The sequence below is a fragment of the Corythoichthys intestinalis genome, chromosome 5, assembly GCF_030265065.1.
Source record: "Corythoichthys intestinalis isolate RoL2023-P3 chromosome 5, ASM3026506v1, whole genome shotgun sequence".
Classification (NCBI taxonomy): domain Eukaryota; kingdom Metazoa; phylum Chordata; class Actinopteri; order Syngnathiformes; family Syngnathidae; genus Corythoichthys; species Corythoichthys intestinalis.
This window is the reverse complement of record NC_080399.1, coordinates 30598635-30612500: the sequence shown is the minus strand read 5'-3', so window position 1 is coordinate 30612500 and position 13866 is coordinate 30598635. Positions and strand designations below refer to the sequence as shown.

The following is a 13866-nucleotide window of genomic DNA, read 5'->3' as shown; positions in this document are numbered from 1 at the left end:
CCCCATGCTTCACAGTGGGTATGGTGCAAGTCAGTATTCTTTTTCCTCCAAACATGAGAACCTGTGTTTCTACCAAAAAGTTCTATTATGGTTTCATCTTACCATAACACATTCTCCCAGTCCTCTTCTGGATCATTGAAATACTCTCTAGCGAACCACAGCAGGGGGACACGTCTGGCAGTGCAGGATTTGAGTCCCTGGCGGCGCATTGTGTTACTGATAGTAGCCTTTGTTGCTGTGGTCCCAGCTCTCTATAGGTCATTCTCTAGGTCCCCCGTGTGGTTCTGAGATTTTTACTCCCCGTTCTTGTTATAATTTTGACGCCACGGGGTGAGGAGGGAGTTGAAAGTCTGTGTTGCCCAATGACAGCCCTAAAACATCACTGCTCTAGAGGAGATCTGCATGGAGGAATGGGCCAAAATACCAGCAACAGTGTGTGAAAAGCTTGTGAAGATTTACAGAAAACGTTTGGCCTTCATTATTGCCAACAAAGGGTACATAACAAAGTATTGAGATGAACTTTTGGCATTGACCAAATATTTATTTTCCACCATGATTTGCAAATAAATTCTTTAAAAATCAAACAATGTGATTTTCTGTTTTTTTTTCCACATTCTGTCTCTCATGGTTGAGGTTTACCCATGTTGACAATTACAGGCCTCTCTAGCATTTTCAAGTGGGAGAACTTGCACAATTAGTGGTTGACTAAATACTTATTTGGCCCACTGTACATGGTACATAAAGTTACTTAATTCTTCTTCTTTTTTTTCCCCAAACATGAACACAAAACTACGACCGCAAAGGAAGACGACAAAATGTGGGACCAAAAAAAAGTTTTGTCCCGTTCTGAAAAATCCAATCCATGTTTAATTCAAACCACATACCTGGCCTATATGGCATTTGAAACAATCAGATTCAGATTGTGACTTGGCCTGTTAAGAACGTCATGAAAGAATCTTATTTGAGTCAGACAAAAGGGAAAAAAGATCTGATTTGGGTCACTTTAATCTGCGGTCTGAAAGTAGCCATAAAGTTGAACATACCAAAACCCTCAAAAAGTGGAACACAAAAAGTAGTTCACAAAATAGGAACACAAAATTGGGCCAATATAAAATGGAACATAAAAGACAGAACAAGAAAAAAAAGCGGACCATCAGACTGCAACATGGTTGAACCAACGATGCTCTCGGATTGAAGGAAGGATCAGACGAGGAACAGTACATGTGTGTTCGAGCAGTGATCCCCAACCACCGGGCCGGTGACCGGTGTTCTGCCAAAATGTGCTACATCGGCGAAACGTCCAACAAGAGGCGAATTTGACAACCAAAGTACTACCGTGCGTTTTCAACTTGTTTTGTTTAGATGCATCAAGGCAGAACATACTAAAAAATGCCTCAAGAAAATATTTAAATGTAGTTATATCAAATAAGGATGGTGGGAATACGCTACGTGACCAATGTGGTCAACAGATCACCACTCTGCTTTAAAGCTTCCACAAGAAAACACAATGGTTAAAAGTATGAGAGGGCAATATATGCATAAAGGATTTTTGAGGCAATGAAAAGGTACTCAATAAAACTCAATAAAAATAGTCAGTACTCGCCATGGTCGTAAGGAATTCCAGAACACCGGTACTAGTCCGTGGCACATTTGCTACCCGGCCACAGGGAAATAATAAATAATTTGCTAACAACCGGAATCTCGCCTGTGCCTCTTGACTTATCCGAGTTGGCCGCCATTACTGGGGTGTTTGCACACCTATAGCCGCCCAGCGTCAGTCAATGTAAACAGTAACGTTAGCTGCTGTTGGCTGTGTGCGGTGGCGTCTTTGGACAGCTTTTTTACGGGGAAAAAGCCACCTGCTGAGCCTGAAGAGCAGTCTACAACCAAGTCCATTCTGCATAAAACAGTGGTACCACTACATACGACTTTAATAATTAATATATTAATTTGTTCCAGGACTTGTTTTGTAAGTCATAATGGTCATATGTCGAGCGGGATTTTCTTTTAAGAATACTTTATAATTCGATTAATTCGTTCCACAGCCCAACAACCTATGCTAAATCCTTAATAAAATTCTGCAGGTACAATTACTAATAGCAATTACACATAACAAAATGAATTATAAATACAAATCAAAATTAATAATAATAATCAATGAAAAAATTTACAAAGCGTTTTGAAATTTTTAAAAAGCGTATTAGACTGGCGAACAAAGGTAGGAGGAGACGGCGGGTGCATGCGGATACGGTGAGCCGTGTTCTGTCTAATTTAACAAATGCATTAAATAAGACACATCTAAAACAAATATATTATGAAAACATAAGGAACAACAAAAGCGTTTTTATTGTCACCTCAACTGACTGGCGAATGGATGTCGGAGGGAGGAGACAGTGGGTGTGTAGTTAGGTGGGGGGGACCGGTGAGCCGCGTTGTCTAGCCAGTTCACACACACCACCCTCATATGTGTCTATCATTTCCTTTTTAATTTCAATTGTAAGTATCACCTTTTTCCTTTTTTCACCATCCATACTACCCGTCTTGGGATCCATGTTGATTCTCACAAGAAAAATCTGTGTGCGTCCGTCTTGCAGGAAAACAATGAACTTGCGACGCTGTCATAAATCGTCGTATTTCGAGCATGTCGTCATATTTCAAGACAAATGACGAGTCAAATTTTACATCTGGTGTCGAAAGGATCATGTGACGATGTGATCATATGTCGAGGTACCACTGTATGCATGCGGGTAACAGCTAGCAAACGAGGCAACAAAAGCAAATGCACTGAGAGCATCATACCCAGGGGTGATAGTGGGCCAGAACAGTCAGGAACGCAGTTCCGGTATAAGATTCCGGGCCGGAACGCAGTTCCAATATAAGATTTTGAGCCGGAATAGTGTTCTGGTACACGGTGCTTTGATTCCGAAAATATGACGGCAACTGTCAAAACGCTATGTAAAAAAAAAAAAAAAAAATGCTAAGCTGCCACACATGCATTTCATCTCCAAGAAGAAAACAGTCTACCAACATCAGATTTGCATACACAAGTGTTAACAACAAGCATGATAAAGTGCTTGTGTAGCGTAATCTGTTTCCACTGATATTTATTATTTATTTTATTCCACGGACGTTTAGTAGTTAGTAGTTTTAGGAGGTTTGACACCCCCCCCCCAAAAAAAAAAAAAAAAAAAAGAAAGAAAAAACAGCTCCGTGGCGACATTCACATCGGGGAGTTCCGGCAAGAAATTCTAGCCACTTTCACCCCTGATCACACTTCGTGGCGAATCGTACTGCTAAAGCCAAGAAACCGTTCAGGATTCGAGAAGAACTCATTATGCCTGCGACCAAGGATATTTGCCGTCAAGTTTAGGAGAGGCCGCTGTAAAAAATGGTTGATTCATTGTATGGTGTGTTACATTTTCCCTGCATTTAATATTCGTTTTTAGCCATTGCCGTGTTATTTTATACAGTATTTACTGTAATTGTCTGCCACACATTGCTGGTCCATGAAAGAAAGGCCCAAATCACAACGGTCCATGGTGCAAAAAAGGTTGGGGAAACTAGGAATGTCGCCAATCTGATCATGTGATTGGAAATTGAGGCCCGATCACGTTATTTTCAGAAGATCGGAATTGGGTGAATGCATTTTGACTGGGAGGGCTGCCAGCGATTTTTTGCCAAATGTCAGCCCTCCAGTTGGATTGATGGATGTGATGTCCATAACTACCAACGGCAGCTAATGGGTTTCGGGTTACAGGCAACAAAATATATGCAAAAAAATATATGTACAGCATATTTTTTTCTATAAATGTATGTTTGCACTGGTGAAAAAAACTTGAGTAAAGAAAATCACAACCATGATAGCTCAATTCATCACAATGGATGATCATATTTTAAAATAAATATTTATTTATGGAAAACAAAAATATATAAGTGTATTATTTTTCTGCTGCACAACTGATTTGTACACACACAAAAAAAAAAAACGTGATCGGCAGGTCCCTATAGTCAAGACGAGTCATTTCAATTTTGGGGATTTAACAAATCACACCAGACACTGATGTCGTTCAATTATCAGATTGCCGCATGCTGTATCTCTGTGCGAGCATACACGTCACAAACATTACGGTTTTGCCATACGCGGAGTTTAAAGGGAGGCCGTGGGAGGCAGCCCCCTTCGATGGCTGAAAAGTGTCATTCCACGTAATTGACTTTCCTATTTATGATTTTAAAATTAAGAGTTGTCTGGTAAAAAATTGTCTATAAAAGTTGTAAAGCAATAAGACAAACAACAAAAGTGAATACAATGAACATTAAAGAAGATATTTTTATAATGGGTCAAAATTATTTTTCGAACAGATTATGTGACTTGCACCTTAGCCGGTCATTTGCTTTGCTTAGCCAAAACTATCCGAGGACCGAAGAGGCAAAATGGTTATACATAATTTTTTCAAACCTAAGCTTTCAAAATCGACAACAACTACTGGGCAAAAGGATTGAAAATGTGGACCATGAAACGTCAGAGAGCACTGCCAAAATGGTGAGTGGAGTTTCAAGACACTAATTGTTAGCCTGGTACTCCAGACTCACCGCTGTTCCAGCGATTGAGTCTGGCCACCATTAAGCGGATAAAATTTCCAGGGCGGAGCAAGCCACAGCAAACAGACAGTGGAGTGGACCAATCAGCGACGGGCGGGACGATGGACTTGCGCGCGGAAGTAAACATACGAGGAGAGCGGAGTTTATTCAACATGGTTAGCGCGAGACAGACTGTTGTCAATGACTTGTGTCGATGTTTTTTTGGTAATTTAAAACTGGTTTAACCGTGGATTGGAACATATTCTCGGCTCTCCTGTTCACCATCTGTGTTGTTGTGGAGACGACTTCCGACGCGGAAGAGTGACGTTGCTCGTTAAGAACACGTCACGCAAATAAACAAATCTGATTTGTCGATTGATTTTGTACTTGCTCGAGAGGCTGTTAATGGGCTGGGTCCCAGACTATACTCTCAGTGTTTGAAAAACACAGGCAGAACAGTCTGGCCGTGCCAGGCAAACTAATTGTACAACAGAGCCACCACCCGTGTCTCGCCAACGTAGTTACACATTAGATATGAGTTATGTTGACTTAAACAATTAATTGAAACCAGAAAAGAACCACAGTTTTATATTTTGGACATCGACGTTTATTAAACTGGAGAAACTTCATACAGGACTTGAATTACAGTAATAACAGTTATAGGTCATCCTACGAGTAAAATAGTAAGGCATTGCCTTTTTTACATTGAGTATGTATGTTACGTTAAGGATCGGCCATGTTTTAAATCCTCGTATATACTGTAACTACATCACCAAAACATGGAAATCAAGCAAATCAGTGCAGCACTGTGGCTTCGCCCAGGGGATACAATTTTTGACGGGGGTAACTACATTGGGACGACACCAGCGGGCGTACCATATTTTCGATGGATGACTATTTTGGAGAAAAGTATGGCTGTCCTAAGCAGCCTGATTTAGAATTCCCCTCAAGAATGATGGGAAACAAAAAAAATGCTCATTTTCAACTTGTTATTATAAATTTTCTTGTAATTGAATTTTATTGCTGACACTGCGTTTCAGGGTCATCCACATGTTGTCCCCCCCCCCCCCCCCCCCCCGCCCCAAAAGTCAAACTCCGCCTATGGGTTTTGCAGGGTTTAGTATGAAAACCCCATAAGGAGTTCATTGGGGAGTCGGCAATTTTGCCTGGTTCTCTGTGTGAAAGGGGCTTCAAAGGCACACAAGCACTTGACTTAAAAACAGCGAAGCCTCTAGGGAGCGTTAAGATAAACTCAATTAAAAGCCAAGAGGCGGGACGGACCCTGGTGGGACAATAAATCACCGGACGACTCAATAGCGGCACACGGTGCGGGTGACAGGGCACGCTGAGGGAAGGATCTATTTGGTAGGGGGGCAGTCGGAGTTTTGCGGTGTTGTGGTAGAATTTGCAAAATGTGCATTTGAATGAAGGCTGAGCTTGATGTGGTTGTGACACATGCGGCGTCAAAGGCATCAAAACAGCAGCAGTACATTAGCGTGACATGACAGACACAGATGCACTCCTACTGTCACTCCATGGCCCCATCTATGTGGCCCCGCCCACACGCACTTCCATTAAGAAAATAAAAAGCCCCTTTTTTTTTTTTAAATTTAATTTGATTATTTAAATGTCAGCGGGACACACACTCACACAAAAATCATTATGTCGATGTTCAGGGTTTTGGAAGGGGGATAGAGGATCTGCTGACAACAATGACTATACTGTAGGGCCCCAAACCATAACAGTATGGGTTGCTTCCTTGTGACCAAGGCCGGCCCAGCCTATACGCAGACTATGCAGCTGCTTAGGGCCCCTGACCACTAGAGGGCCCCCCCCCCCAATCTGGAAACCTCTTTTTAAACGTTACTAATAGAGCATCGTGAAAAATGTGGCGCGCATTGCCGTTGATCTATGCAAACATCCATTTTCTTGTCATTACAATCTGGCAACCTGGGGAGTGACGTTAAACCTGCTTTGCGATGATTGGTGCTCAAACTTGCTTTGAAAATAGATGCACGAATATGTCGAAGAGAATTTATCCTTCTGGAGCAGAGAAAGGAAAGAAGAAAACCAGAGAAGAAAAGAAACAACAGTATAGTGCTACAACGATTAACCGATTAACTCGAGTATTCGATTAGAAAAAACATTCGAATTAAATGTTGTTGCTTCGAGTATTCATTTAATTAAAGTGGCGTTGTAATGGTTTATTTTGAAAGTGTTTGCATTTAGTTTTATTGATTAGGGTGGATACACTGCCCTCTGGTCTGCCTCTTTCTACATGGCTGAATCCAACTGCTCCTGTTAAGACCAACGTAAGCTAAGTTATTGTTTGAGCTAATGTTTTTTTAACGCATTCATAATTTAATTAATAGGTATATTTAGCCGTTTTTTGTGGGAATATGTGTCTGAACCATTTGTTAAGAGCATTGTTAAAAAAAACTTTAGCACTTTATAGCATTTAAGCTAGCTGACTTTTTCTATGCAAGTTAGCCAATTGTTCTTTTGTTGTACATAGATCCTCATTAAAAGCTGAGCTCAGGTATTTAAATTTTTCATGTTCCTTATCTGATTACTCGATTATTCGAACTAACTAGTCCATCAATTAATCGACTACTAAAGTATTCTATAGCTGCAGCCCTACAGCAGTATCGAGATAATAGAGGATGTTGTTGATGTTGTTGTTGTTGTGCAAGACACTCCGACTTGAACGCTGTTGTCAGCTGAGCTTGTCAATATGTCATACTGGTAATTGCCATTAGCCGCAGGGCAAAAGCCCGGAGCGAATCAAGTAAAGTCGAGCAAGTTGTCACCTGTCGGCAACGGCAAATGTACGGCTTCCGCTGATTGTAGTAAAACGAAATATTGGCATAATATTAGGGCTGTCAAACGATTAAAAATTTTAATCGAGTTAATTACAGCTTAAAAATTAATTAATCGTAATTAATCGCAATTAATCGCAATTCAAACCATCTATAAAATATGCCATATTTTTCTGTGAATTATATACATATTCTGTAAAATAAATTGTTGGAATGGAAAGATAAGACACAAGATGGATATATACATTCAACATACGGTACATAAGGACTGTAGTGGGCATTTCACTCTACTGTCATTTAAATCTGTCTATGCTGTCCTCACTCCGAAGCGTCTACTTTTTCCAAAGCTAGACAGCTAGTGAACGACGCCTTAATAATCAGACTTCTTCCTTTTTCATCTGATTTATTAATAAAATGGCCTCAAACCATTGTCCTCTTTAGAACGTTTACGTAAAACTACAAAAAAAAGTAAACAAGCATTGCATTAGCAACAACGTTAGCTTAGCACGCTATACAGGTTGACTAAACATAAACAAAAAGCGTCTCATACAAAAAATATAACATTTCGCTTATTAACATAATATGTACATTCTTTACAACAACCATACTTACGGACAAATCTTTTCCAAGGATCATATAAGCACAACAGAGACGTCGTGCAGCCCATATTGAACTGGCAAGAAAAACAATAAACCATGTCGCAAAGCGACCACAAGAGTTCGCTGTTAGACAGCACAAAACGTCTTGCTGTAAAACTTACCAAAAGGCAGAATACTGTCTGAGAGGGACATGTGCGTTAATTGCGTCAAATATTTTAACGTGATTAATTTAAAAAATTAATTACCGCGCGTTAACCCGTTAATTTTGACAGCCCTACATAATATGCATTTGGACTGGAGAGCGCAGATATAGTCATTTCATTTATATCGGACATTATTATCAAGTAGCATACCAATCAGAAAAAGGTTTGGCGCCATCTACTGTAAGTACTGACAATCATATGGGGTGAGAAGTTTGAAATATGCAGTGCAACAAAATCTGATTAATATACAAAATGTGGACATATGGGTTGGATTGCATGTATGGGTTTCACAGTACTCTGTGACGAAATGGTGGGCCAAAAATATGGGCCCCTCGGCATTATTTTTGCTTAGGTACCCCAAGTGGCCTGGGCCGGCCCTGCTTGTGACTTTCTTTTTCAAACAAACTGAAAAAAAAATACTAATAGATCGTTCATCTTCTGTACTGTACTGTACTGTACTGCACTGCACTGCACTGTACTGTACTGTACTTATCCTCACTATGGTAGTGGTGGTGCTGGAGCCTTTCCCTGCTAACTAAGGGCAGGAGGTTAGGTACACCTTTAACTGGTTGCCAGCCAATCACAAAACACGCTAAGACAAACAACCTTTAGCACAAACAACCACACTTACTTTCTATTCCTGTAACAGGCATGTAGGAAATTAAAGATGCACTGTATTTACAAAAATATAGTAAAATACAATGTGTTCATGTCCATTGTCAAAATGATGAAAATAAAATAAATTAAAATCCTTAATTAAAGTCATTTTTAAAAGTCCATAAGAACAAAGTAAAAAATAAAAAAAAAAACACACACACAAAATAGATTTACATAATTTGTCATTTATTACTATGATTATTATTTGTAGGGTGCTCTAAAGGGACTAATGACACACTACATAATGAAATCGATGCACACAATACTAAAAAGTAAGAACCTTTTTTCCAATCAGAATACACACAATACTGAAAAGTAACAGCCTTTTTTCCAACCAGAACCCAAGTTTCTCCAGGAGTCACTTTAAAGTGTAGAGAAGGAATCACTGTTGTCTGAATTAGACGTCACTTTAAAAAACAAAACAAAAACAAAACAAAAAAAAACAAACAAAAGAAGTGAATCAGAATCACCATTACGCGTGTGTGTGTGTGTGTGGGGGGGGGGGGGGGGGTGCACCTGCAACCCACAAAAAGCAATGCGAAGAAAGGTCACAAAAGATGTGAAATGTTTCGAATTGAGGAGGAAAGTGAGTCATGCAGAAAGTACACACACATGCACGAGCGCGCACTTGCATGGGCAGCACAGACACACACGAGTACGCACAAAGCCAGGTCAACAACACATTTTGACTGAAGCCACTCAAACCAGTACGCAGTGTGTAATTGATACTAAAAATAAAGGTATAAAGCGGCGATTGGAGTCACCTGCTCGTCGGCGTTTAAATCATATTCTGCCCGAGAAACTTCACAAGTAAGTCCAAAACAAAGTCGCTTCAACTTGTTCGACGACTTCTTTATCTTCTTGTTGTTGTTTTTATTCGTGACTAAAAAGAAAACTGTCTTTTTGGTCAGTGACAGCAGATGCGTGCGCGCAGCCGACACGATGCTGCCGCTTTGCTTCTCCGGTCTCGGCTGCGTGCGCGGCGCTCCCCTCCGCGCGCGGTGCCCCAAGCCACGCCCACGGTTCACCGACGTCACCTGGTACCCCAGCCTCCTTCCCACCTCAGTCAATCCGTTCAGGTGAAATTCTTTGTGTCTTCGTCACATTTTCTTCTGTTTCACATCACTTAAACACAGTGTTTCTCAAAACTTTACACTAAGTACCACCATAAGGATCCACAGTGAAATAATTAACCCTTTCAGTGTCAGTGGTTGCTAGAGTGGACAGCTATTAAAGCATTTAAAGCTTTTCTAGAGCAATTTTTTGTGGGTCTCTTCATGATTGATATGCCTACCTAATTTCATTTTGCTAAGTGCAACTTTAATTTCATTTTGCTAAGTGCAACTTAGTGTGTGCTAAATTGATAAGAGAAGATACCAGAACAAAATATCATGATAAAGTTAATCTTAAGAACCCTGCAAATGGCTTTAAAATTGTGAACTTTCAGTGTTTTGATAGGCATGACAGAGACGAAACCTTTCTAGAGCAAGTGACAAGTTTTGGTAAAAAATAAAAATAAAAATAAATAAATAAATAAATAAATACTCTGTTACTTAAGACATTCAAACCGCAATAGGAAAAGTGCCTACTCTGGTGAATTCAAAAACTTACTTATCAGCAATTATGATTATAAAATTATTCTTTATTAGATTATTAATAATTATTGTATTTTTGGGGAATCAACACAAAAAGAGGAGTTTGGGAGTTAACCCAAAATCTGACATTTTAGTTTGAAGCAGAAATTCTTGGGTCAGTTCCCGTTGACTGAGAAAACATGTTTCCCAGAGATTGTGTCCTGAGTCAAAAGAACTCCAGCCCCCAAAGCTAGTTGGACATCGCAAAATGAGGCTTGCCCATCAGTAGAGGACCCACAAAAAACTCTCAGTCTTGCCTATCATGACACTGGAAGTTCACATTTTTAAAGCCATTTGCAGGGTTCTTAAGATGAACTTAACCTAGAGATTTTGTTCTGGTATCTTCTTTTATTCAACACATTAAGTTGCACCTAGCAACATAGGCAGGCATATCAATCATGAGTTGAACCACAAAAAATTATCAAGTCTTGAAATGCCATTTTATCTGAAGTGATCTCACTTGGCTCATCTCAGCTACTGCAGTACTTCTTCCAAACTTGTCCTAAATATTTTGTCCCATTACTTTCCAGTTCGATTGAGCATTAAACCCTCCAAATCAACACGGAGCACAGAGACAGCACTTGTCATTTCCTCTGCACCTGACGCTGGCGTCCACAAACTGAGTCACACGCGTAGCGACGACTCGCCGGGCCGTAAATAACGAGCTGCATGGCCACGGAGCGTCGTGAATCACGGCCAAACATTCCTTTGTGCCACTTCCTGAAAGAACGCGGGAGTCTCACATACACACATACACACACTCACACCGCCTCCATAATGAAGGTGCCGATGACCGGTCAAGTGTCGAAATGATAAATGTTTGTCATGGTTCCGTTTAGAATGACACAAGTCACTCCTTAGTCCTCACCGTGTGGCAAACCTCATAGGTCATAGGCTTTATTTTTTTGTTTGTTTGTGATGGAAGCTTTCTTCAATTAATTAAGATTAAAAAAAAACAAAAAACTAATGTATTCTGAGAGACAAGCATTAACTCATTTTCTGCCATTGATTGCAGTGGATGCCCAATCCATTTGAATTGGGAGGGTTTAAGGTAATACGCTTTCCAGGTTCAAATGGATATGACGTCTATAGATGTCAATGGTCGCCAAAGAATCTGCACTCATGCATGAAATATTCTTGACACAATAGCCTTAGTGTGAGTATTTTCTCTCAACATCACACAATTAGGTTTTGGTCAATAGATGTTAGTTAATTAACAGTTCAGCTCTCTGGTGTACAAACAGTGCATTATGGTTATAATTAGTGAGAGTGCTGAATGATTGAAGAGCACCGACAGTGTCAAAAGAATGAGTCTGCTCTGTTTTATGACATGCAACTCTAATGTTTAGCAACAACAACAATACCGCCTCTAAAACACACAACTAGCCCTGCTAAGATAACATGGACATATTTGCTGAAACACTTGAAAGACAAGCCGGTATAGAAACACTTAGAAATTTGTTTTGGTAAGTCTCAAGTTTCAATTCCAAAAATCGGGGCCGGATGTAGGGGGGGGGGGGGGGGGGGTCGTGCCCACCCAATCAAAATATCGGGAATATCTATTGTAGCGACGCACTGGATATAGAGAATGCACGGAGAGTTGGTCTCACCTACTTTCTTATTGCAGGATTAACGGTTACTGTTGGCTACAACGATGCCGAACAAGCAATCACCAAAACAAGCAGTTTTTCCAACCTTGTTTGTTATCCGCGCGCTTCCTCTCTCTCCTCCAGACACATTCTCGTAGTCGGACATCCGGGCATTAATGAGCGTCGCCATATTGAAATGGGGGGAAATACGAGTCACAAGCAGTTGCTCTGTCGTGCATTGTAGTACAAACGCATTGAACTTTTGTCTTATTTGCGGTCTTTTTTTCCATCAGAATGACTAAAAGTTGCCGTGTTGCGGGTTGTAACACAAGGAACAGTTCGGAGCCACATTTGAAGTTCTTCATTCTTCCTCGTGAGAGCAAAAGGACAAGCAAATGGCTGAAAGCAATCAATCGAGGAACAGTAAAAAAAGACGGTTCCGTGGACCAGGCACATTTACGTTTGCAGCCGACATTTTATTACTGGTGAGTGAACTTTAATCGATTTTTTTGCCCCAATTAGCTGCTAGGATTCAATAGACTAGGCAGTGATTATTATTACCGTAACCGACAACTCGCAAAGCGTTATTTTTCTTTTGCCGTGAACTGCTCTGATCGGTCAATCGGTATATTGTTGGCCTGGTGGGAGTTGGTTATTTTGCCGTGACGTGTTCACGGCTAAATAACGCTTGGAGGCGAATTACCAGTTACGGCAGAAATAATCACTCCGTATATACTACCAGTTTTCTTAGTTCCACACAGTACATATTCCACGTAATTGATAAAGGTCAATTTATTGGGTGACTTTATGAGGTAGTTGTAGATGTTTCCGAACTCCACTGCAGGCAATTCCTTTGGATTGTTTATCAAGCTATCAGCTGCAACTTTGTATGGGCAGATTTGCAGGCCAATACACGCTAATTTTAAGTTGTACCGCCTCCTCTCGTCTGTTGGCAGTGACTCGTGATAATAATAAGTCATGTTTAAGACGTTTTTATGGAAAAAAAAGACGCAAAACACAGCTGAAATATAAGAATTTCAGACAACGTTTGTCTACAGATGTTTACCTGTGCGTGCCCCCATCTCAAAATGGTGACACATTGTTATGCGATATGATGTCATAGTGACATCACGCCAACTGCGAGAATAAGTAGATAGATGAATGAAAAAAACAAAAAAACAAAACAAAACAAAAAAAATGAAACAAGTCAATCCCCCAAAAATTAATGCAGCCTCAACGGGGCACAAGCCAGTGTCCTACTTGCGCCGGTCCCAAGCCAGGAGAAATGCAGAGGGCAAAAAAAGGCTGTATTGGGGGTGCCCCCTCAAGATTTCTTAGTGCCCACTCTGGTGGGTAAACCTAGATCCGGGCCTGCCAAAAATCATTTTTGCCTGGCACGGCCAGACTGTTCTTCCTATATTTTTCAAACACTGTGAGAATAGTCTGGGACCCAGCTCCCTAGTGGCCTCTCAAGGTGAACGAAATCATGCGTCCAATCAAATTCGATTATTTGCGTGACGCAGTGATGTGCGGTCAGGGGAGGCAGGTGAGGCAGAGCCTCACCTGTCATCATGACATAAAAATAATTATAGCATCAAATTTATATTAATATTTGTCCATTGCTCTTTATGTATGACTCATTTCAAACATTTTTTATAGTCAAAATCGCTGAATTTTCCAATTTCCTGTTCAAATAAAGATATGAAACGAGAGGTGCGGCAGCAACAAGTAAAGCCTCACCTCTGATTGCGCAATCCATAACAAACTGGGTTGATACATGGAATTGG

The 13866-nt window shown here is 40.5% G+C and overlaps 1 protein-coding gene across 3 annotated transcripts in view; it reads right to left on the bottom strand.

Annotated features, from left to right (window-relative positions):
• Window positions 1–9838, bottom strand: part of met (MET proto-oncogene, receptor tyrosine kinase) — a 99864-nt gene extending 90026 nt beyond the window's left edge. For all 3 annotated transcript variants that reach the window (XM_057836279.1, XM_057836280.1, XM_057836281.1), the window contains exon 1: window positions 9621–9838. The gene's annotated coding sequence lies outside the window, so the exon portion shown is untranslated. The remainder of the gene's footprint in view (window positions 1–9620) is intronic.
• Between the last annotated feature and the right edge of the window lie 4028 nt (window positions 9839–13866).